At 44.8% G+C, this 26,135-nt stretch overlaps 1 long non-coding RNA gene across 1 annotated transcript; it reads left to right on the top strand.

Moving 5' to 3' along the window:
• The first annotated feature begins 3,314 nt into the window (after positions 1-3,314).
• Positions 3,315-5,482, top strand: LOC130332733 (uncharacterized). Its single transcript, XR_008875365.1, has 3 exons — positions 3,315-3,487; positions 4,775-4,974; positions 5,075-5,482. It is a non-coding gene; the product is annotated as an uncharacterized LOC130332733 (long non-coding RNA).
• Positions 5,483-26,135: the final 20,653 nt, after the last annotated feature.

Here is a 26,135-nt window from a genome sequence, read left to right as displayed (position 1 = left end):
ATAATTTTATTTTTCTTCACAAACACAATATGTCCACTTTATGTTGGCATCATAAAATGGACATATTTTTGCTTTTTGAAAAAATTAGAGGGCTTCAAAGTAGAGCAGCAATTTTCAAAAATGTCATGAAAATTGCTAAATCTGAAGGGACAGATGTTACAGAACTACAACTCCCAGCATGCCTGGGCAGTCGAGGCATGCTGAGAGTTGTAGTTTGGCAACATCTGGAGGGCTACTGTTTGGGCACCACTGTAACAGTGGTCTCCAAACTGTGACCCTCCATATGTTGCAAAATTACAACTCCCAGCATGCCCAGACAGCCTTTGGCTCTCTGGGCATGCTGGGAGTTGCAGTTTGGCCCCCCTAGTGGTTGCCACAGTAAAGATCGATTTACTTTCACTTTCAATTAGGCTGAAAAATGAGGAGATAAGATGCTTCAGAAAGTTGAGGCAGCTTGGAGATCTGTATGAGGCAGCTGACAGCTATCTGCCCCTCTCTGCTGCAATGCTCAATAACGTGAATAGGAGGTTTAGCAATCAATGATCCTTCTCAGTGTAACAGCACAGCACTCTGCACTCCTGCCTTTCCCTAATGCTGATGTGACTAGCAGTTGCAGTGTAACGCTGTGGTATGAGCTATTCACACACACACAGTCCCGTCCTCTGTATCTGAGTGCATAGATGAAATGAAGAGAGGCAAGATGGCCGCCGATTATATAGGGGCTGTGACATCACAGGGGTCAGTGAACACTGATAGGCTGCATCTCACATGTGATTCAGGGTCAGCCCGCCTACCTTCATTCCCGCCGTTCTTTCCCGCCCTCCCATAATCCCCTGCCCCATGTACTCACATGTGGATCCGCCATCTTGGGTCTCCTATAGCCTGGAACGCTGTAAAATGGAGTTTAATGAAGCGATTCGCGTGATCGAATCGCGGCGATATTCGCATTTGTTGCGAATCAAATTTTTCATGAAATTCGTAACAAATTCGGGTTCGTCAACTTCGATTCGCTCATCTCTAATACCAACACTAGGACTGCTTGGAAATTCGCCGTCTCATAGACGGCAATGTATTTCTGAGCAGAATACGCAGGTGGAATAGACGTCTATTATTTCTGCAGACGCAAGAATTTGAATTTCTGTGCCAGATATTTCCTCTGCTGCAGCGGAATTTCCGTGTGGAAAATACCTGCGCAATTCTGCACGGAAATCCTGCTGTGTTAACATAGCCTAACAATCATTAACCCCTTCCCGCTACCGGACATATGCATACGTCCCAGCATCCGACATGTTCGCGCACTGGGACGTATGAATACGTCCTAGCGATCTCCGCTCTGCCGATCTGCCGTGGGCAGCGCAGGAGATCGGTGGCGGGACCTGGCTGTCAATCACGGCCGGAGTCCCGCTGCAGCTGCTGGGGCCGTGATGCATTAACCCCATAGATGCCGTGATCAACCCCTGTTTACCAACGGCGGTGCCGCGATATGATTGGGGGTCGCCGTTGGTTGCTATGGCAGCAGGAGGTCAGATCATGACCTCCTGTCTGCCTGCTACATAAGCCTGTGAGATCCAGCCACAGGCTGGATCGCACAGGCTGTACAGTGTGCAGCTGATCGGGTCATACTGTGCTGCAGTACAAATGTATTGCAGCATAGTATAACCTGTAAAATGTGTAAAAAATAAAATAAAAAGTTCTTCAATAAAAGTATGAAGTGTAAAAAAAAATAAAAAATACCCCTTTCCCAATAAAAGCCCTGTATTATCACCAAAAAAGATCAAAAACACAAATCATATACATAATAGGTATTGCCACATCCGTAACTATACTATAAAACTATAAAACTATAATGTGAATTATCCTGTACACTGAACCGCGTAAAAAAACTACAAAAAAAGCACAAAATTTGCCAATTTTTGTACAAATAGCGGAATAAAAAGGATCAAAAGGTAGCATGTATCGCAAAAATGATACCAATGAAAAGTACAGCTCATCCCGCAAAAAATAAGCCCTTACTCAATGGCGTCGGACGAAAAATTTAAAAGTTACAGCTGTTGGAAAATGAATAGCAGAAAAGGAATTTTGCTCAGAAAAGGAAAAAGAACATAGAAAGCTATATAAACTGGGTATCGCCACAATGGTACTGACCCACAGAATAGATATAACATCACTTTTACCGCACAGTGTACACCATAAAAAAAAAAATTTAAATGCCAGAAATTTTCCAGTTTTCACAATATTTTGGAGTTTTTCACAAACATTTCTGCATGTGTCAACAAAAATGCACCACTTATATAAAGTATAATATGTCACGAAAAAAGTCAGAATCATTCCGCTCAGAAAAAGCGTTCTAAAGTTATTACCATTTAAAGGGACAGATGTAAAATTAAAAAAAAAGAGCCTGGTCATTAAGGTAAAAAATGGGTCCGTCCTTAAGGGGTTGAACAGGTGAGCGGTGCAAAGGGGTGAGACTAAATGGCGGGGCAAAATGAGGTTTTGCCTAGGGTGGCAAAAATCCTTGCACCAGCTCTGGTGGCCGCGGCCCGAGCTGCTGAACAGGCAGGGTCCCTGTGCCATCTCAATCGCTCCTTTTATCCCCCCTGTGCCATTTCATTCCCCTTCACATTAATTGTATCTCTTCTATCACTTCCTGTGATCTCACGCATTTATAATTAATTATGCAAATTAGCATGGCTGTTTTTGTTTTTTTTGCAAGAAAGGTGAAAACCCTAGCAGGCATCCCATTGCATTCTGTCAGTGACCGGCACCTTCTGTAGGACACAGGCAAACAAAGCGCCCATTGCTTTCAATGGGCATGACGGGTGTCACAGAAAGAAAGCCATTCACTGCGGCATCTTGGTCATGGGAGGGCTAGCCTCCATACCCAGGGAGGAGACCACTTTATAATTAACATTAAGTACTAAACTAAAATAAAGATGACCACACACTAAATTGGATAAACAGGCCGCGGTCCTCGTTTATTAAGAAAACCAATAACATAACATAATAAAAAACTCAATAATAAATATTAAACCAATGTGAATTTTACCACCTGTCCGCCCAGCCTAGCTGGGTGACACCCTGCTTAACAAACTCCGACCGCGACAAAAGGAACATTAAGAAAACAAGGGAGGGTGGGCGGGGGGTTCTTCTTTGCTTGACTCGCCGGCATCTGACTGGAACCAGGGGCAGCATCCTTATTTATAAACAAAGCGAGTTCCCGCCGTTGCCCAGCGACCAATCCCATGCCAGCTGAACATCTGGCCAGGAACATCTGCCCAGCTACAGGTGAGCAACCAATCAGCACCCGCTGTATGTAAAACAACCATTTGATATCTATCATTTTTTTTTTTTTTTTTTTTATTAACCCCTATTCCAACAACTCCCCGGGCTGGAGGCGCCTCCCATGTGGCCCTTCACTTAAGGCTCCAGGCCCTTAGCGTTAGCTCGGTCAGTCTGGTCACGGCCGGAGTGGTTGTTCCGCAAAGTTGTAAGTCATAAATCAGTGCGTAAACTGTGCACCTAGGAAACCACGCCCAGTAAGTGCCCGCTGCATTCGCCAGCGCAAAAAGCCATATTTGCCATCAGAAAGCCGCCAAATAAATGTGGCACGTGCTGTACGCCGCAGCAATGCAAATATATAGCACAGCCTGCAGCCTGTTCCAAGCTGTTGTGAAAACAATCATTTAGGCTGGGATTACACTTGGCGTGTTTCTCATAAAAAAACACCATGCTCGTTGTGGGCACATGTTAGGTTGGAATCAATAGGGTAACATGAAACACCAGACACTAATGGTGTTTTCATCATTTTAGGGTGTTTTTAGGGTATCAAATCTGTGGAATGCCGAGAGAAAAAAAAGCCCCCCAAAAAACTGCCTATAATAATAATAATAATAATAATAATAATGATAATAATAATAATAATAATGATAATAATAATACACATCGGGGGAGATGTATGAAAACCTGTGCAGAGGAAGTTGACCAGTTGCCCATAGCAACCAATAAGATTGTTTCTTTCACTTATCAGAGGCCTTTTCAAAAATGAAAGAAGCAATTTGATTGGTTGCTATGGGCAACCACTTTTCCTCTGCACAGGTTTTGATAAATCACCCCAGTGTTTTTGGTAAAAATTCCACAAAGATGGCATCTTGGAAGAATAGAAATGAGGGGGGGGGGGGCAGTTTTTGTGGTGTTTTTTTTTTTTCTTCTTTTTTTTTTCCCAAAAAAAACTCAAACAAAAATTATCTCTGTTCCTAGGCTTAGGCTGGGATTAAACACAATTAATGTGTGGCGTTATTCAGAGCATGCCCTGGGAATTTTAGGACAGCTCAGGGTCTGCTGGGTGTTGTAGTTTTGTAACAGGTGGACAGCCACAGGGGATCACTGATGCAGTATGTCAATCTAGGGCCATGGTGTCTGATCTTGAACTGGCAGCAGGAGCCACGACCACTTTAAATCAATGGCTGTCGGGACGTCTGACGAGTGACATCCTTTGCTACAGACCGCAACGTCAGGGACGTCACTCATCAGACGTCCCGGCGTCTAGCGCTGCTCACTGCTCATTGAGCCTGCTGGAGCTGCACTGATCTATGTAAGAAACCTATGGGCCCAGGCTGTTAGGGCCACCAATTGATATTACAAATACTGAGTGTCTGGTTAGGAGAAACAAATATTTCACACCCATAGGAAGCAGCGCCATTTTAATAAAAAATTTCCCTAAATAACTTAGATAACAGTCATACAGAATATATTAGAAAGCTTTTTTGATTTTCAGCCAATCAGAGAGCAGCACTGCTCAAATAGAACTCCCAGGAGGTAACAGCGTGTCACACATGTGATGTCATAACCATTGTCCACCAGAGAGCAGCACTGAGCAGATATAACACTGCTCCTGCTCATTCTCCATCAGTGAGGGGCCGGTGCTGGACACTGTAGGGACGCGGGAATGTGAAGTCAAAAACATGACTGTGACTGGTAAGTATCACATTGTTGTGTCCAAAAGGTTTTAGTGCAGTTCCATGTGCATTTCTATAATAAACATGTAAATAATCTCTCTTTTGTTTTCCTATCTTAGATGCATTATTTCCAGCATGTGGAGTAGCATTTCCGGACTTAAAGCAAGAAGTTGGATGATGGCCTAGATTTCCGGACCTACAGCAAGACGTTGGATGAAGGCCTAGATTTCCGGACCTACAGCAAGAAGTTGGATGAAGGCACAGCCCCTCGAATCACGAACATACACAGACACATTGGCCCAAATTCTAGAGGTAACCTCCTTTAGTATGCCCAGAGGAAGGGCAATACAGTAGCCATGGATTCCCTACAGGTTTCCTCCCCTCTGGAGGTTTTTCCTGTCCTGAGTTAGTTACTGTACGCTCTTTGTGAGTGATGGGAGGTTACATAAAATCCCTACACAAACACTTTTATAAATAATAAATAAAGTTCCCCTTTTTTTAAACTGTTCTTTAACTTGTTCGACTCATTTATTTTATTTCTGTGTGTGAAAAACAGTGTTAGTAAAATGTAAATTACATGAGTTTTTTTTTCTTTTTTTTAAGTGTCTAAAGCTGCTCGATCTGCACAATGCGGAGCCGAGAGAGGCAACTGGTGTTGGGTGGTGCAGTTGCCAAGGCAACCATAGGACACCCAGCAAGGTCCGTGCACAAGCCTTTTTTTGATGAACGGGTCTCATGCAGTGAACTTGCTAGGGGTCATGCGGTTGCAAAGGATCAACTTTTGGACTGGATGTGCACTGGCCCTTAAATTGGTACTTTGTCCCTAGACATCTTATCCCCTATCTAAAGGACAGGGGATAAAATGTCTGATCGTGGAGGTCCTGCTGCTGGGACCCCAGCGATCTCCATGCAGCACCTGTTGTTCTAAACAGTGGGGGAGATTTATCAAAACCCGTCCAGAGGAAAGATTGCTGAGTTGCCCATAGCAACAGATTCCTTTCTTCATTTTTAAAGTGGCCTATGAAAAATGATTAGTGAATATGTCATTTGTGAGAAACATAACAATAAATAATTCAGTAGGGGTGGCCCGCAAAAACATTTCTGAGGGGTTGCCTGAGCCCAAATGGAGGTGGTGGTGCAATCTTCTGTTCTTGCCTCGGGCACAAAAGCAGCTAGATACAGCTCTGGATTCATCAAAACCTGTGAAGAGGAAAAGTTGTCCAGTTGCCCATAGCAACCAATCAGATTGCTTCTTTTATTTTTCAGAGGTCTTGTTAAGAATGAAAGAAGCAATCGAATTGGTTGCTATGGGCAACTGGTCAACTTTTCCTCTTTACAGGTTTTGTTAAATCTCCCCAATAATTATTACAACCATGTCACACACTTAGTGTTGCCACCTGGCCAGTATTTTACAGGCACAGCCGGTAGTTTAGACACCTTGCCGGTATTTTTTATATATAAAAACCGATCGGGTGGCCCAGTAAGGGATATGTTACCCCGTACCCCTGCTGTCCTGTCAGACAGTCTCCTTCTGTGTCCCCAGCCCTTGTTTCCCCATTGTAAATATGTTCCAATGTATAATATGTGTTATCTCTTTAAGAGTTATACCATGTGATATTTCATGTGATTGTTACTGATTGGTTCTCTGTCTACTCAGTACCAGGTCCAATTTGGCTTAAGGCTTGTACTGGTGCCAGGAGAGCGTCTTGTCGGGTGTGGAAAGAATACATGCACACAGGATACCGTCTAAGAACACTCTGCTTTACTTTTACCAATTCTTAGTTACATCTTATGAGGAAATGACAAAATTGTACAATAGTTACACGTCAGCAGTCAAGCGAAGCAGAATAACAGGATGTACGTGTTACGCCGAGCGCTCCGGGTCCCTGCTCCTCCCCGGAGCGCTCGTGGCGTTCTCCTGTCTGCAGCGCCCCGCTGACTGGGAGCGCTGCACTGTCACTGCCGGCGGGGATGCGATCCGCGTAGCGGAACGCGCCCGCCCGCGGGTCGCATCACAATCCACTCACCTGTCCCGTTCCCCAGCTGTCACGTCCCGGCACGCGCGGCCCCACTCTTTAGGGCGCGCGCGTGCCGGCTCTCTGAGATTTAAAGGGCCAGTGCACCACTAATTGGTGCCTGGCCCAATCAGTGTCAATCACACCCATTCATATAAAAACCCACTTCCCCTTCCTGTCTCTGCCGGATCATGTTGCCTTAGTGCCCTGAGAAAGCGTTTTGTGTATCCCGAGCCTGTGTATCCAGACCCTTGCCGTTGCCCCTGACTACGATCCATTGCTGCCTGCCCAGACCTTCTGCTACGTCCGACCTTGCTCTTGCCTTGTCCCTGTGTACCGCACCTGTCTCAGCTGTCAGTGGGGTCAAGTCGCTATCTGGTGGAACGACCTGGGGGTTACCTGCCGCTGCAAGTCCATCCCCCTTTGCGGCGGGCTCTGGTGAAAACCAGTAACCTCTTAGATTCCGTTCCCCTGGTACGGCCCACGCCATCACCTCACTGACACAGAGGATCCACCTCCAGTGTCCTCGCTGCATACCAGTCCGGATACTGACAGTAGATCCGGCCATGGATCCCGCTGAGGTCCCGCTGCCTAGTGTCGCTGACCTAACCACCGTGTTCGCCCAGCAATCACAGCAGATCGCGCAGCAAGGACAGCAGCTGACTCAACAGACCGTTATGCTGCAACAGCTTCTGCCGCAACTACAGCAATCATCTCCTCCGCCAGCTCCTGCATTTCCTGCAGCGATTGGCTGCTCCAGCTTCCACCTGTCTCTACCGGACAAGTTTGATGGGGACTCTAAACAGTGCCGTGGATTCCTGTCCCAGTGTTCCCTACACCTGGAGATGATGTCGGACCAATTCCCTACCGAACGGTCTAAGGTGGCATTCGTGGTCAGTCTCCTTTCTGGAAAGGCCTGGTCATGGGCCACACCGCTTTGGGACCGCAACGATCCCGCCACCGCTACTATCCAGTCCTTCTTCTCAGAAGTACGTAGTGTTTTTGAGGAGCCAGCCTGGGCTTCCTCAGCCGAGACTGCTTTGCTGAACCTCGTCCAAGGGAGTTCTTCTGTGGGTGAATATGCCATCCAGTTCCGTACCCTCGCCTCTGAGCTATCCTGGAATAATTAGGCCTGTACTGTGCTAGTAGCGAACATTTCCTAAAAGACTGTCCTATCCGCCCTCCGCGTCAGGAGAAACGCACGCACCTACTTCACAAGGGTGAAACGACACTTGGTGTGAATTCAGCCTCTCCACGTCTGACTGTACCTGTGCGGATTTCTCCTTCTGCCAACTCCTCCTTCTCAGCAATGGCCTTCTTGGACTCAGGTTCTGCAGGAAACATTTTGAATATCTAGTTATGCCCTTTGGGCTCTGCAACGCCTCTGCAGTCTTCCAGGACTTTGTTAATGAGATCTTTCGGGACTTATTGTATACCTGTGTTGTGGTTTACTTGGATGACATCTTGATCCTTCTTTTTCCTCCAACTTAGAGGAACACCGTCGTCATGTCCATCAAGTGCTCCAAAGACTCCGTGAAAACCCCCTGTACGCTAAATTTGAAAAATGTCTCTTTGAATGCAACAGTCTTCCTTTCCTAGGTTACCTAGTCTCTGGCCAAGGGCTTCAAATGGATCCAGATAAACTGTCGGCGGTTTTGGATTGGCCACGTCCTTCTGGACTCCGCGCTATCCAACACTTCCTGGGATTCGACAACTATTACCGACAGTTTATTCCCCACTTCTCCCCCATTGTGGCCCCTATTGTGGCTCTGACCAGGAAGAATGCTAATCCTAAGTCGTGGCCTCCACAAGCGGATGAGGCCTTCAATTGCCTCGAAGCTGCCGTTGCCTTTGCACCAGTTCTGTCCAGACCAGATCCGTTTAAACCATTCTTCCTGGAAGTAGACGCTTCCTCAGTCGGAGCCGGAGCCATACTTCTGCCAAAAAACGCTACAGGACGTAACATTACATGTGTTTTTTTTCTCAAAGACTTTCTCTCCGGCAGAAAAGAACTACTCTATTGGAGATCGTGAACTTCTGGCCATCAAGTTAGCACTCGAGGAGTGGAGACATCTATTGGAGGGTTCCAAACACCCCATTGTCATTTACACTGACCACAAGAATTTGTCTTACCTCCAGTCCGCTCAGCGTCTGAATCCTCGCCAGGCTAGATGGTCGTTGTTTTTTGCCCGCTTCAACTTCGAGATACACTTCCGTCCCGCTGACAAGAATGTCAGAGCTGACGCCCTTTCTCGTTCCTCTGATGCCTCCGAGTCTGAAGCCCCTCTGCAGCAAATCATACCGCCTGAGTGCCTGTTCTCCTCTGCTCCAGCCTCACTGGGGCAAACCCCCCCCTCCCTGGAAAGACTTTTGTTCCTCCACGCCTTTGCCTCAAGATCCTCAAATGGGGGCATTCTTCTCACCTGGCTGATTATGCTGGCATTAAAAAGTCCATTCAGCTCATCTCTCGTCTGCATTGGTGGCCTACACTAGAAGGTGACGTTACTGATTTTGTTCGGGCCTGTACTGTTTGTGCCCGGGATAAAACCCCTCGCCAGAAGCCTGCTGGACTCCTCCTTCCTTTGCCCGTCCCTGAGCAACCACAGTCCCAAATTGCCATGGATTTCATTACTGATCTTCCTGCATCCCATGGCAGCACCGTCATCTGGGTGGTCGTTAATCGTTTTTCCAAAATGGCTCACTTCATTCCGCTTCCAGGCCTTCCTTCTGCGCCACAGTTGGCGAAGCAATTTTTTCTGCACATTTTTCGTCTTCACGGTCTTCTCACGCATATCGTCTCGGTTAGAGGCGTTCAATTTGTGTCAAAATTTGGGAGAACTTTTGTAATCAATTAAAGATGAAATAACATTTCTCGTCCTCCTATTACCCCCAATCCAATGGACAAGTGGAAAGAGTAAACCAGATTCTTGGTGACTACTTGCGACATTTTGTCTCCTCCCGCCAAGATGATTGGGTCGACCTTCTGCCCTGGGCTGAATTCTCGTACAATTTCAAAAATTCTGAATCCTCCGCCAAATCCCCATTCTTTGTGGTGTACGGCCGTCACCCTCTGCCCCCTCTCCCCATTCCCACTTCTTCTGGAGTTCCTGCCGTGGATGAAGTAACCCGGGACTTCTCCGTTATCTGGAAGGAGATTCAAAAGTCGCTCCTACAGGCCTCGTCTCGTATGAAGAGACATGCAGATTAAAAGAGAAGAACTCCTCCTGTCTTCGCTCCTGGTGACAAAGTGTGGCTCTCTGCCAAATATATCCGGTTTCATGTTCCTAGCTACAAGCTGGGTCTACGTTACCTTGGAACATTTAAAGTCAAATGTCAAATCAACTCTGTCTCCTACAAGCTTCATCTTCCTCCTTCTCTTGGTATTCCTAACTCCTTTCATGTTTCCATTCTCAAACCTCTCGTTCTTAACTGCTTTTCCCCCAAGGTCACCGTTCCTGCTCCTTTCTCTGTACGTGACTTAAGGTCTGTACCGTTATATGGATTGGTGTAACTTATGCTTTGCGGTTACTAGAAAGAAGAACTTATGATATGTCATACAAGGAATAAAAAGATCTGTATATAAATACAAATTTATCAGGATCCTTGCATTCTTTATCCCCTCTTAAAACCAGTTGTCACTTAGACAACTTGTTTTTTCTTGTTTTCCATTTTCTTTTGAAAAGTCTTTATGTAGGCAGTATAGCCCTCTGCTGAGTGACGGTGAAGTAGAGGGACTTGGGTGTCTGACGAGATGGAGAGGTGGATTTTAGTATCTGCAGCAGGTCTTGGCTTGCAGCGTTTCATACATAAGAAAATAAGTTTTATTGATACATATACTATGAGGGCAATAACAGTAATGTGTATAATGAGCTGCAGAACGCCCCCTATCCATCCTCCTATGCCCTTAAGCCAGGTAGCGGGATTCAATATTGAAAAGGTATCCCCCCACCACTTATCCTTGCTGATTTCATTGTCTTTGGCATATTTGTCCCTCAAATTTTGTATATTCTCAAGCTGGTGGTGCATCTGAATTGTTGCTGAAGTGTCTATGTAATGGCAACAAGTAGGACCTATGATTTGACACATCCCTCCTTGGGCTGCTGTGAGATAGTCCAGGACTATTGCGTGTTGGTTACTCACTATCATCAGTTCGTTTTGCACGGACACAGAGATATTAGTAATTTCTAAAATGTCATATATTTGGTCATCGAGGTAGTCAGTGGCTTCGACTAACTTATCCCACATTTGCATCACCATTGGGTATATAAAAATGGAGCTATAAAGCTTGTTGTTTATTCCCATTTGGACAACATGTGGCCTACCGTTTTCCCTTTCTTTATTATCTGCTGCTCTTCGGTATAACATGTGTTTAGGAGCTGCTCTCATGTCAATGTCGTTGTTGGATATGACAAAGGTCGAGGGGGTAAGTCTAGCTAGGGTGCATGCGCCTTTGACCCCTACCGGCAACCACTTGTAGGCTTGTCTACCACATACCCAATAGATGTCTCGTGGGAGCTCCCAGAAAGAGGAATGTTGATTGATAAGTTTATTAACTATGTCAATGAGTCTAGAGGCATTTGTTAAGTAACACCAGGAAGGTATCTGTCCTAATCTACCGCAGTAGCTCACATCTGGGTTATTACATGTTGGATCAGTAAGATGGTATTCTAATGTGTCATTGCATGGTTGGTGTCCTGTTATATTATAGCAGTCTTCATCTTGAGTAGCCTGAGGAAAGAGGGTATTATTTGGCCACCTTGGGTCATGTAAGTACCTTTCTATCTGGCTGGGTTTAAAAAAGATAAGTACTTGCGGTTGTCTTGTTAAAACTAACTTATATTCCTTCTGTGGGGATCGCTCCTAGGTCTAGTTTATGTGTGACTACTCGAGTTACCCAGGAACCCACCATAAAAGCCAACATTTGTTGTGGTCCTACGCCTGGGCTGCTTAAGTTTCCCTGCCACCATGGCTGCCCCACCCATCCTACTATAGGAATTCCCACTATGGTGTTCCAGTTCTTTGCATATCGTGTCTCGTTGTCAGCAAGCATGTCAAAACAGTCTCCCTGCAATAATTCATATGAGGGCACAGGGATAGCAAAGTAGGGCATGCTTTGGGCAGACACAGGGGCATGGGTGCATATCCAACAATCCTTCGCAGTGAGGTTTTGTGCTAACATTATATGATGTTTCAGGAACTTATTGTTTGGGTGTGTCTGTAATTCATTATGCAGAGTCATTGTGGGGTGAATCAAAGTCAATAAAGTCATTAATGCAAACATCATGAGAATTAGTTTCTTCGACCATCTGCCAGAACAAGGCCAGGGCATCAGCGGGTACATCTTTTGGTAGGCTTTCAAGGTCAGGGCTCTCTGCCCCTGTTATTACCTCCTTTGGGTGATGTTGGACGAGTTTGATCCGAGAGGCGTGGATCCAAGAAGGGCTGTCTTCCGTGAGGACCGCCGTCCTCGTCACGGCTACAAAATGTGGTTGGGGGTCCAAAGGTGAAGTCTCCGGGCTTCTTTCCTTTCGACAGAGTCTCAACCAGGACAGTGTTGCCTTCCTGGAACTGGTGTGTTGGTTCCTGTGGGAGAGAAGCAGAATTACAGGCAACTTTATCAAGGGTTTGGATGAGGTCTGTGACATATTGTTCCCTTATCTGGTCGAGGTCCCCTTCTTCTGTTATGAGTGGTTGTTGGGCCCATGGAGTCGGGAAAGGCCTACCCATGAGAATCTCAAAAGGGGAGAGTTTTAAAGTCTTATGGGGGGTCATTCTAATTTCTGCGAGTATGATGGGAAGGACTTGTTTCCACTTCTCAAAGGTGCCCCCTGTGGCCTTTCTTATTTTGTCCTTGACTGTTCTATTTATTCTTTCTACTATCCCTGAGGATCGTGGATGATATGGGACATGGAACTTCCAGTCTATTCTCAATAACTTCGAGGTTTCCCTAATTAGTTTGGAGGTGAAATCTGGGCCTTGATCAGACTCAATTACAAGTAAAAATCCCCATCGGGGGATGATGTGTTGTGTGAGTATTTGTGTAGTGGTTTTTGCATCTTCACTCTCGGTAGGGAATACTTCAGGCCATCTGTAGAACATGTCTAGGATGACCAGGGCATTTTCTTGTTTCCCTTTTGGTATGTGGGTGTAGTCAATTTGTAGGTGAGTGAAAGGTGTTGTGGGGTACTGCAGGTGTTGGTGTTGTACACAGTGGTGTGTATTGGGGTTGTTCCTGAGACATACAAGGCAACGTTTGATGTAGTCGTCTACCAGTTGTTTTGAATTCATGATGTAAATATGTTGGGAGAGGAGGGTGTGTGTGGTGGAGATGCTGTTGTGGCCTACTCTGTGGAAATGAGCAATAAAGACTGGGGCACTGTGTTGGGGTATATATGGTTTCCCCTCTTTGTAGATCAATCCTGTTACAGGATTTTTCTGCAATACCAGATAACACCAATCATATTCCTCTTGTTTGGGAACAGAGGACTGGAGAGAGAGAAGAAGTTTTTGTGTCTTCGAGGGAAGGAGGTGTAAGAACTGGTAACTAGTGTTGCTCGCGAATATTCGCAATTCGAATATTATTCGCGAATATCGCATATTCGCGAATTCGCGAATTTCGCGAATATAGCGCTATATATTCGTAATTACGAATATTCGTTTTTTTTTTTTTTTTTTTTTCTTCACAGTACACATCACAGTGATCACCCCTCTCTGCTTCCAGCTTGTGTAGTGTAAAGAAGGCTCTAATACTACTGTGTGAGACTGGCGTGCGAAAATTCGCATATGCGAAAATTAGCATATGCGAATTTTCGTATATGCGAATTTTACCTTATGCTAACTTTGTATATGCTAATTTTCACATCTGTAAATTTTCGCATACGCGAATTTTCGCACATGCGAAAATAAAACGAGGATATAACGAATATGCGAATATTCGCGAATATATGACGAATATTCGTCCATATATTCGCGAATATTCGCGAATTCGAATATGGCCTATGCCGCTCAACACTACTGGTAACATCAGTGAGACAGGTTGTTGTGTAGCAGCCAGTTTGACGGTGTGGTCTGCTAGAGCATTGCCCTTTGAAATGTGATCAGTCCCACGTGTGTGCGTCCTGCAGTTAATGATGACTAATTGTGATGGTAGGGTAAGTGCATGTAAATGGTGACAGGTTTATTAGTGAGGGCGATGAGTCCTGCAGCTTGTGCGGACTTATAGGGGATGAACTGGGCCTTGAGGACAATGTCAGGTAATTGGACATTAGCATAATCGGCATGGTAAACATTGTCATTGGGGCGGGTGCATGACCCATCTACAAAGACTTCTGGAACATCAGGTATGGGCACTGAAGAGAGGTCTGGTCTGGGTGAGGCGTCAGTGTGGATGACTTGCAAGTAGTCATGTATGTACGGCATTACATCATCATGAATTTTCAGGCCAACTAGTGTGTTGAGTATTGAAGCAGGGCCAGATGTAGGGGAGGCATACACAATTTTCAAGGATGGATTACTGAGGAGAATTGCCTCATATCCAGAGGGCCATTGTGCTGACGTGTGTTGTGTATGTAGGCCTTTAAGGAGAGAGATAACATCATGGGAAGTGTACAAGGTAGTGTCATGTCCTAAAGTGAGGATGGTAGCTTGTTCAACAATCACAGCACAGGCAGCAAGAGCTCGCAGACATGCCGGCATCCCCTGTATGGAGACGTGCATCACCTTTAAGAAAAAGGCACAAGGACGTAGTTTACCTCCGTGAAACTGTGTCAGCACACCCGCCACGGTTTTACAATTGTCTTGTGCATACATGTGGAAAGGCAAATTGTAATCTGGGAGGCCTAGCCCTGGACTTGTCATTAAAAGCTTTGTACATTTATGAGGACCATTTGATTAGATCTGGTTTGTCCGACAGGGTAGCATCTCTCAAGATTTTGTCATAATATGAGCAGTCGGGAATCCACTGCCTGCAGTAGTTAATCATACCCAAGAAAGATTGCATTTCCTTCTGGGCGTGTGGGGTGACCAGGCCCGCTACAGACTGAATTCTAGACTTGCTCAACTCCCTTTTCCCTTTTGGCAGAACAAAACCCAGATATTCAACCTGTTCACAACACCATGCTCATGGCAGGCCTCCTCAGAGAAACTATCAATATATTAGAGGAGAACAGAACCCTGGGGGGCGTGCCATGATTTTAAAAAGGCTTGGAGGACAATGCTGAACACAACTGGTGAATCAGCATACCCCCTGGGGCATTCTACACCAGGTTAACTGTGGTCCCTCAAAGGAAAAAGCAAAAAGGAGTCTGGTCTCTTTGTCCACTGGGATCGAGAAGAACGCATTCTTCAGAAAGAGGACAGAAAAATTAGTTGCCTGTGCTGGGATTGATGACAACAGTCGGGTGACATCAGGAACTATAGGGGCAATAGGCACAATTAGTCTGTTTATGGCTCTCAGGTCTTGTACAAAACAAACAGTACCATCGGGTTTGGGGACCGGATTAATTGGAGTGCAGTAGGGAGAGACAGTATGTTCTAAAACTCAAGTTTGTAGGAAATGTTTGATCATAGGGGGGATACCTTAAATTTTTTTCAGTGACAAGGGGTACTATTTTTGGTAGACTGGGAGAATGTCTGGTTTGAGTCTTGCCTTGTATGGTGTACAGTCAATGTGTCCCACATCATGGTTTGCCATGTGATCAGACAATGGGGTCTACCTCAGGTGGGACCTGGGCCGGGGACATAACAGGATAATGTCCAGCAGGACAGTACCTTGCAGGTGTGACTATGGGTGTGAGGTCAGACGTGACATGTAACTTGGACGGGGATGCAGTGATATGTAATTTGAGTTTACATGTGAGGTCTCTTCCCAGGAGGTTTACAGGGCATTCAGGTATGATACAAAAGGAATGGAAGGTTCACCCTCGGGGCATTGTATATACAGGTACTATGAACATACTCAATTTCAAACAGTAGACATATATATACACATACACATATATATATATATATATATATATATATATATATATATATATATATATATATACACATACACATATATCCCCTGAAAAACAAAATTACACCAGATCCGAAGAAGAAGAAGAGGCTGTCATGCTCCCTGTAAACCCCACCTTACCCCTCCCAAACCTCTATGGCACCAGTCACCGCCCCTTTGAGTCTGGCTTCTTGTCTTTCCCCAGTTCTGGTCAGTCACCATGAAACGTCTAGTATCACATTTGTTACTGACTGTGTTACTTTACATCAAGAGACATTCAAGAAACATGTAACATGTAACAATACCGACATTTACAAATACTGAACGTACAACACACAGGACCCACATTCTCACCATGAATGTAAAAAATAAAAGTGTACACAGCTCTCTCCAAAATTTTTAAAATAATTATCTCCAATGCGCATTGTTTATAATCCAGTAAACCATTAGCTTGATTTTAAATGCCTAAAGTAATATTTATCAATTAAATAGTGATCACTTTTTTTTAATTTTTTTTATATCTTATTTTATTCTTCTTGGCCAAATTTCTTCTCTTATTACTCCTGTAATATAATCAGACAATTAATCGCATTTCCTGATGCATTTTATTTTTTTGGCATCAACCCTGTGTTACTGTGAAAACAAGAAATTTATGAAATATCATCAAATAGTTCAATTTAATACCACATTAATATTTTTTTCTTTTAACACCAATTTTATTACAACACAACAGCTTCACAGGGAAAACATTCACTGGCCATATTCTATACACTCCTGATTTATTAATACACCTTTATTAAAACAGGATTAGAGACATTCCTGGAACAAAATAACATTACTGCTTATGAAGAAATATAAAATCTCATCCCTTCCCCAATATCGCGCCACACCCCTACCCCTTAATTCCCTGGTTGAACTTGATGGACATATGTCTTTTTTCGACCGTACTAACTATGTAACTATGTAACTATGTAACCTCACACATAAATAACATACTTTATATCTTAAGAACCATCCTATAAACGCCATCATATGACTACATACACAGCGATTTACCACATCACTGCATTCCATAGCACTGAACACTCATCTTCACTTCACTTATTCAAACATTTTCAACTCTGCTCATCCTACAGTCCTCACACTGCTTCACATGCTTTTCCCTTCACAAATCACCTGCTTTTCCACCAAAACGTTGAGTCTCTATTTCTGACAACAATCTCTAATCCTATCAAACAATTTACACAGCCCTGCATCATAACGCCAACATTCTTTGAACCTTTTTCAAAAGTCAGTAACAGTTTCACCTAGTTTTTGTTTGCATGCCACAGCAATGGGCAGTGATGATTTTTGTTTGAAAACTCTGTTAAGTTCCTCTTCTAATTCTCGAGATTACAAATGTAGTTGTTAGTGTGGGGGTCAGGTGGTATTTATCATTGGCCCCCTCCCTTGGGAATGGGCTGGAGTCCTCCATGAATTCTGATCAACCAGCTATATCATCTACCCACGGATTCACTAAGTTCCATTCTGTAGGGCTAACTCGGGCCACATAATCCTTACATGGGGCGGAGGATATGACTTAGATGATTTGGAACCCATGTTCTGTAATTGGTGCAAAACCACAGTCTCTGGAGTGGCTGTACTGAACCGTGAATTGTGAACTGAATCCGACAATTCCTCTCAACAGAGTAGGGATTCTCTAATTTATTTGCACCAATCACTGAACATGCGTGGTATCTCTGAACAAACTGTCACTTGCTTTCACCACATCCCGGGTCAACAATTTTCCTCTAGCCGGGAGGGTGGGACGTCTTACAAATGTTCTGAGAACCAGCAGATTATTATTATTACAGTTATTTTTATTATAACAGTTATATGCACCTTATACTCTATACATTAAGGCAATGGTTAGTATACTCACGTTTCTTCTTAAGCTTAAGGGGGAAAAAGAGGAAGTTACAAAATAATTTCTTAACACACTAAACAGAAATGCAAGAAGTTTCTTAAGCATTAAGCCAAATTAGACAACAATCTCCCTGGATTGTCAGATTAGTCTTAGTTCCTCATTTCGCCTGTTCCCTGAGCAGAATTCAATATTGTGTCCCAGACACAATATGAAAGCAAGTAACTGTTATACTTACTGGGATCGAGACGTGGCCAGTGCCCCCCGGGTCGACAATACCACACAAGGATATGGTTCTTACCGGTACGGAGGATGACCCTCTCGATCCCGGATGAGCCCCCAGCTGAAAGGTTCTCTGTCTACTCAGTACCCCTGGTACCAGGTCCAATTTGGCTAAAGGCTTGTACTGGCGCCAGGAGAGCATCTTGTCGGGTGTGGAAAGAATACATGCACACAGGATACCGTCTAAGAACACTCTGCTTTACTTTTACCAATTCTTAGTTATATCTCATGAGGAAATGACAAAATTGTACAATAGTTACACGTCAGCAGTCAAGCAAAGCAGAATAACAGGATGTACGTGACTCATGGTCTGTACCCTTATATGGATTGGTGTAACTTATGCCTTGCGGTTAAGTTACCCAGGAGGTATCAGTTACCAGATGACCCAAGGGTGACCTATGGGCTCCCTGCTAGTCTCCCCCATATAAACCCTGGGTGGAGCCTCTGCTCTCTCTGTCTCTTTTGCACTAAGTCTTTGCTGAGGTCAGTCATGCCTAGTGTGTCTGTCCAGAGTGTTGAAGGCCTCAAGTTAAGTCCTGCAGCCACCATCAAATGTAAGTAAGCTACAGTCATAGCTTTGTCAGTCATCAGTCAAGTCAGTCCCTGTCATCTGTCAAGTGAGCGTGGCCTGCATTCAATTGTCCAGTCTTACTACAACTCAAACAATGAACCGGGGGGGGGGGGGGCGGGGGCTCACTGAATCAAATAAAGAAAACAAGGGGTGCAATTCAGTGAAATACACAATATTAACAAGAACAGCTACCACTGAAAATGGAATGCACACCACTATAGTATCTGTTATATAATGACTTTATTAATGTATACAAAACAATTAATCAAGTTACAGATTTAAAACCATTTAAAAGGCTCCCTAAAGAGCCACAACACAGCCTTAGGGCAGGGCCATGACCCCCTGCTCTGACTAAAAGACCCCGTCCTTTTAACAATTAGTAATGTTATTCAGTGTCGGCTCTATGTAACTGTGACACAATGTACATGTATAAGCAAGATCAGCGCCACTATGGTACTGCAATACACATCTCTAACCAAAAAAAAGCAGTATTATAATAACAATACCTGATCTCAAAATATGGCAGTAAGCAGGAATAACTACCTTATCTCAAATAATAACAGTAGGTCAATAATACTGGGCTAGGGCTATATTATCTTATACAGTACCACGATTCCCGAATATAATCCACAGAGGCCAGCGACACAAATACTGAATGGAGGACGGGGTCAGAAAACCCCACGCGTTCCGTCGCAAGCGACTTCCTCAGGGGAACACCTGTTTTTTCCTTCTTTAGGGATTGGTATCACTACTGCCTCAAGCCTTTCCTTGGGGACAACCCCAGTGGAAAATATGTTATTAAACATGTCCAAAAGCTGGGGGGCTAATATTCCCACATGTATTTTGTAGAATTAATTAATTAGTCCGTACAGACCAGGGGATTTAGCTGGTTTAAGGAGACCTATGAATTTATTAATTTCCTCCATTGTAAATGGTGCCGTTAATGCTTTTTTGGGGGATTCTGAGAGGTGTGGTCATTTTATCTTAGCTAAAAATGCAACTATTGATGAACTGGATGGTTGGGCCGTTGCCTCATCTCACATTAGATTGTATAAATTCTCATAAATGGTTGCCAGCCTGTTTGCTACATTCAAAGGATCTTCAACTTTCTTTCCTGAGGGTAGGTCTAAATACGAAATTTTTTTCCTCTGTAAGCCTTTTTATTATTTTATTTGGTTGGCAACATATGCACCAGGTTTATTTGCGGACCAATAATGTTCTAATTTCATATTTTTTACGTGTTAAGTCAAACTTATGCAGGTCCATTGTGTGTAAGTCTGCTGTTAGTGAGGCAATATGGGCTGCAGTTTGGGAGTCATACAGTAATTCTTTTTGGTTAGTTATGTATCTCAGCTAATTCAGATGTAATCTTTATCCTTTTAGTTGTGTTCATTTTATTATAGTAAGCTACCTGGCTTATTATATGCCCCCGTATAGCAGCCCTAAAAGCACACCGCAGGGTAGTTGGCAAGGTTACTAAGTTTTTATTGATCTTAAAGAAAGAGGAAATTTGTGAGGATAAATCACTCTTCAAGTCCCGTCTTTGGAGTAAATTGCGGATCTGTTCGCCAGAGTCTCTGTCCAGTAGTTGCCAAAGCGTCTGTTAGGCTAGGTTCACACTACGGAATCTCTGTGCAGAATTTCTGCCGGAGATGTAGCAGGCGGCACTAAAACCGAACGAACTGCATTGCTGTCCCCATAGACGGCAATGCATTTCTGGGTGGTTCTTTTGGGAGATCTGCTCAGAAGTGCATTGACATCTATGGGGTTGGCAATGCAGGCCGCGTAGTCCTAGTGCCGCCAGCTTGCCCAGAAATTCCACAGTGTTAACCCAGCCTTAGAGTCAGAACTATTGGAGCGTGGTCAGACCAGAAGATAATTTTAATCTCAGAAGAGATTGCCACATCTAATAGAAGTTTAGTAATCAGAAAATAATCAATGCGGGTATAAACCTGGTGAAGATTAGAAAAGAAAGTAAAGTCAAGTTCTGTGGGGTGCTGTATTCTCCATACGTCGTACAGTGAGTGTTGAGCAATCGTACGGCATATGGAGGTTGGTTCAGCAATTGAGTTATTTGAGGCAGAGTCCTCCGATGGCCATATTGGGTGATTAAAATCTCCCAACATGATCCCCCCGTTCCCTATCTCAAAAAATGTAGCTCTTGCCAAAACTGCTTTAAGGAATTTATTTTGTTTAGTATTTGGAGCATATTATAAACCTACCCTCTTCGTCTGTTTCAGCTACGGCATTGGTTAGATTCACTTTCTTATTAATTAACAATGCTATTCCCCTTTCTTCCCTGGTGCTGTGGCCTGATAGATGTAGGGAAACATTTTATTATGCAGTCTATAAGCGTCCTGGGGCCTAAGGGTACGTTCACACGAGCGGATCCCTAGAGCGTATTAAGCTGAGGATCCGCAGCTGAAGGACCGCTGTATGCTGCTTTTACAGGTGCCTGCTCGGAGCGGCAATCCGCCACTACGAGCAAGCACACTGCAATGTGCCAGTGGCAGCGCGCATGCACAGTATACTCGCACATCGTGGCTGCTCTCGGCCTAGCTCAGGGAGCAGGGGAAGCGGCCGAGATGTGTGCGAGTACACCGCGCATGCGCAGCATCTCGCACATCGCAGCAGTCTGCCTGCTCGTAGCGACATATTGCCACTCCGAGCAGGCACATCTAAAGGCATCCTGTGGGGGTCCTTCAGCAACGGATCTGCAGAGTAAAATATGCTGTGGATCCACTCGTCTGAACGTACCCTTAAGTGGGTTTCCTGCAGGCAGAATATATCTGCCTGTAGGATTTCTGCCTCCTGCCAGACTTTGTTTCTTTTGTAGGGTGAGTTTAATCCCCTACAGTTTAGAAATACCACCCTAATGTCAAAGTTCCTCAGCATCACCTGGATATCTAGTCATACCTGTTGTTGATTCAGGAGCCTGACTGTCGCAGGTGATTTCTAGGTGATTCTTTTTAATAATTTCAAAAGTTAACTGAAGAAGGAAAGCAGAGAAAAATATAACAGTAACATTACAGCAGGAAAAAATAACAGTAACATTACAGCAGGAAAGAACTGAAAAAAGGAAAAAAGGATAAGAAAAAAAAAACACACAGAAAAAGTGAGGACATGATGTGATTTTAGTACGTACCTGTCAGACAGTAATGGACATGCTTAGGAAGGATCTGCACTTGTCTTGGGACTAAATGGCTATGTCATGAGATTACCATAACACTGTGGCTAGCTTTTTGTGAACTGGTATTTCCTGTTTGAGTTTTCCTTTTTTGCTTACAAATCCCATAATTCCATTTTTCTCCCTCCCACACATCAGCCACCACACCCATTGAAACATAAAGGAGCTGCATCCATTCAAAAGACCTGTGGTTTTCAATTAAGGTGCCTACAGCTGTTGCATTAGTTGTAGATTGATCTCTCTCTCCCACCAAGCGATCCCTCCACTCATTGAAGCAGACAGACTCCCTGTCATCAACTGACTAATGAGTCAGGTCTTGGCCGCATTGCAACCTGGGAAAAATCAGAGACAACAGTCATTTTGTATGCTGGTAAAAATAAATATTGTGGTGAAAATCACATATGAATTGTGAGAAAACCGTCACACACAGGTATATACATTATATTATGCAGTCTATAGCGATTACTACCGGCACCACTCTAGGGTGTATTCCACGTGTTGCATTGATAGAAACGAAACACAAGGAAACAGCACAACAAGCCGCACAGGTGCGTCCCGGGTGCAATAGCGCTAGTCAAAGGCAAAGCAAATAAACATATGAGAGAGATGTGTAGAAAAACGCAGCACTCACCGGGTTAGATGCAGATAAAATCAACTTCTTTATTCAAGAGACAAACAGCGGCTGGCTTGTGCAGGGGAGCAGGTAAACAGGCGTGCAGGGGGGAGGGATATAGGCGACGGACCGTATCGTGCACCTAGCACTTCGTCAGGCCATACCTGACGAAGTGCTTTTTTTATCTGCATCTAACCCGGTGAGTGCTGCGTTTTTCTACACATCTCTCTAATATGTGGATTTACATTATATTATGAACTACACTAACTTTACAGCCCCTGTAGCATAGTCAAATAAAAAAATTCCTGGAATACCCCTTTAAGCATTATGCCATGATTGCTTGTCCACAATGGCTATATAGTCCCTTCCTATTTTAGGCTGCTCATATATTGTTTAGCGCTCTTTTTCTTATAAATCACTATTGTCCATTCAGGCTGGATATATTGAGAAGAGGTTTCCCTGTTTCCTTCTGCTCTTGCTGATTGGAGTTAATGCCCCATTGTGTACATAGTTCCATTAAGGAGTGCGGAGTAGCCGCGACATAGTTTTTCCCTCTATATGTCAGGAAGCCCCATTTATAATAAATGTTATGGTCTCGGATCAGTCTGGTTCCCTGTGCAAACTCCCAGCGTCTGGCCATTGTGACTGCGGACAGGTCAGGGTACATCGCGAGATTTCTTGTAGCAGTGGTCTGTTCCTTGTGGCTAAGAGTATTTTTTCTTTCACATGAAAGAAATGGATACGCAGAATTGTATCACTTGGGAGTTCCATAGGGATTCCTTTTGCTTTCGAAAGTCTATGTTAAATAAACATGCCAAGTGTAATCCCTGCCTAAATAAATATTTTCACAGATGATTGGAAAAGGCTGCAGATGTGCTATATATTTGCATAGTTGTGGTGTACAGCGCTTGGCACATTTATGTGGTGACTTTCCGATGGCATATATGGCTTACTGCGCTGGCAAATGGATGTGGTTTTCCTACGTGCACAGTTTACGCACTGATTTGTGACTTGCAACTTCTGTATAAGTCGCACAGTTTTGCACAACAACCACTCCGGCCGGGACTAGGCTGATTGAGAAGGTACAGGGGGGATCAGAGGGGGAGGGGGATTGGAATGGCACAGGGGGGATTTAAGGGGGGGGGTCTGAAATGGCACTGGCACCCTGCCTGTTCAGCAGCTCGGGTCGCAGCCACTAGGGCAGGTGCAAGGATTTTTGCCACCGTTAGCAAAACCTCATTTTGTGGCCCCCTTGGCTCTGGACCTTTGCCCCGCCCTTTGGTCTCACCCCTTATTTGCACCTTCCACCTTTTTAACCCCTTCCCGACCTATGACATACCTGTACGTCATGGGTGGCAAGGTGTTCCCGACCCATGACATACAGGTACGTCATGGACATTACTGCCGCTACTCGCGGCATCCCGCAGCGCCCGGTAAGATGGTGGCTATCACTGATAGCCAGCCATCTTACCGTGCGACCACGGGGGGTTTCGTCCCCCACCCCCCCCAGCGATCGCTGCTATCAGCTGGTCAAATCTGACTAGCTGATAGCAGCGTTTCGCTATGAAAATACTTAGCAGCGCGGTGTGTGAGTCCCGATCACGGGATTCGGGACACACACCGCTCTGCTAAGTGTCCCTGACCCGTCCCCCGGCGTCACTTACCCGTCGGAGCGGTGTCCCGAGCGGTCCCGGCATCCTCCGTGCGGTCCCGGCGTCCTCCGTGCGGTCCCGGCGGTGAGTTTCCAGCAGCAGTGCGGCATCTTCATTGGCAGCAGTGAGATTGCCGTAAAGCGATCTCACTGCTGCCTCTGAGAGTTTCAAAACTGCAACTCCCAGCATGACCAGACAGCCTTTGGCTTTCTGTGCATGCTAGGAGTTGTAGTTTTGCAACATCTGGAGGTCCACAGTTTGGAGACCACTGTATAATGGTCTCCAATCTGTGCTCTTCCAGATGTTGCAAAACTACAAATCTCAGCATGCTCAGTCTGTCCAGGCATGCTGGGAGTTGTAGTTCTCTAACATCTGGAAGAGCACAGATTGGAGACCATTATACAGTGGTCTCCAAACTGTGGACCTCCAGATGTTGCAAAACTACAACTCCCAGCATGCCCAGACTGCCCAAGCATGCTGGAAGTTGTAGTTCGGCAACATCTGATCCTTCAGATATTGCCGAACTACAACTTCCAGCATGCCTTGGCAGTCTGGGCATGCTGGGAGTATTAGTTTTGCAACAACTGGAGGCACACTAGTTGGGAAACATTGTCCGTTTCCTACCTCAGTGCCTCCAGCTGTTGCAATTGTTGCAAAACTATAACTCCCAGCATGCACTGACAGACCATGCATGCTGGGAGTTGTAGTTTTACAACAGCTGGAGGCACACTGGTTTGGAAACACTAAGTTTGGTTGCAAAACACTTGAAAGTTTATTACTTAACTTAGTGTTTCCAAACCAGTGTTCCTCCAGCTGTTGCAAAACTACAACTCCCAGCATGCACGGACAGCCAAAGGGCATGCTCGGAGTTTGCAACAGCTGGATGTTTGCCCCCTCCCCCCAATGTGAATGTACAGGGTACACTCACATGGGCGGAGGTTTACAGTGAGTGCTGCAAGTTTGAGATGCCGCAAATTTTGCGCTGCAGCTCAAACTTCCAGCGGCAAACTTGCTGTGAACCTCTGCCCATGTGACTGTACCCTAAAAACACTACACTACACTGACACTAACCTAAAATAAAAAGTAAAAAACACTACATATACACATACCCCTACACAGCCCCCCTCCCCAAAAAAAATGAAAAACGTCTGGTACGCTACTGTTTCCAAAACGGAGCCTCCAGCTGTTGCAAAATAATAACTCCCAGTATTGCCGGACAGCCATTGACTGTCCAGGCATGCTGGGAGTTTTGCAACAGCTGGAGGCACCCTGTTTGGGAATCACTGGCGTAGAATACCCCTATGTCCACCCCTATGCAAATCCCTAATTCAGGCCTCAAATGCGCATGGCGCTCTCACTTCGGAGCCCTGTCGTATTTCAGGGCAACAGTTTTGGGACACATATGGGGTATCGCCGTACTCGGGAGAAATTGCCTTACAAATTTTGGGGGGCTTTTTCTTCTTTAACCCCTTATGAAAAGGTGAAGTTGGGGTCTACACCAGCATGTTAGTGTAAAAAAATTAATTTTTTACACTGACATGCTGGTGTTGCCCTATACTTTTCATTTTCACAAGAGGTAAAAGGGAAAAAATACCCTCTAAATTTGTAACGCAATTTCTCCTGAGTACGGAGATACCCCATATGTGGGCGCAAAGTGCTCTGGAGGCGCACAACAAGGCCCAGAAGGGAGAGTGCACCATGTACATTTGAGGCGATTTGCACAGGGGTGGCTGATGGTTACAGCAGTTCTGACAAACGCAAAACAATAAATATCCATATGTGACCCCATTTTGGAAACTACACCCCTCACGGAATGTAATAAGGGGTGCAGTGAGCATTTACACCCCACTGGTGTATGACAGATTTTTGGAACAGTGGTCTGTGAAAATGAAAAATAAAATTTTTGATTTGCACAGTCCACTGTTTCAAATATCTGTCAAACGCCAGTGGGGTGTAAATGCT

Source organism: Hyla sarda, chromosome 1 (assembly GCF_029499605.1).
Source record: "Hyla sarda isolate aHylSar1 chromosome 1, aHylSar1.hap1, whole genome shotgun sequence".
NCBI classification, from domain to species: Eukaryota; Metazoa; Chordata; class Amphibia; order Anura; family Hylidae; genus Hyla; species Hyla sarda.
The sequence above is the reverse complement of the archived record's forward strand: the minus strand, read 5'-3'. Positions and strand labels throughout refer to the sequence as shown.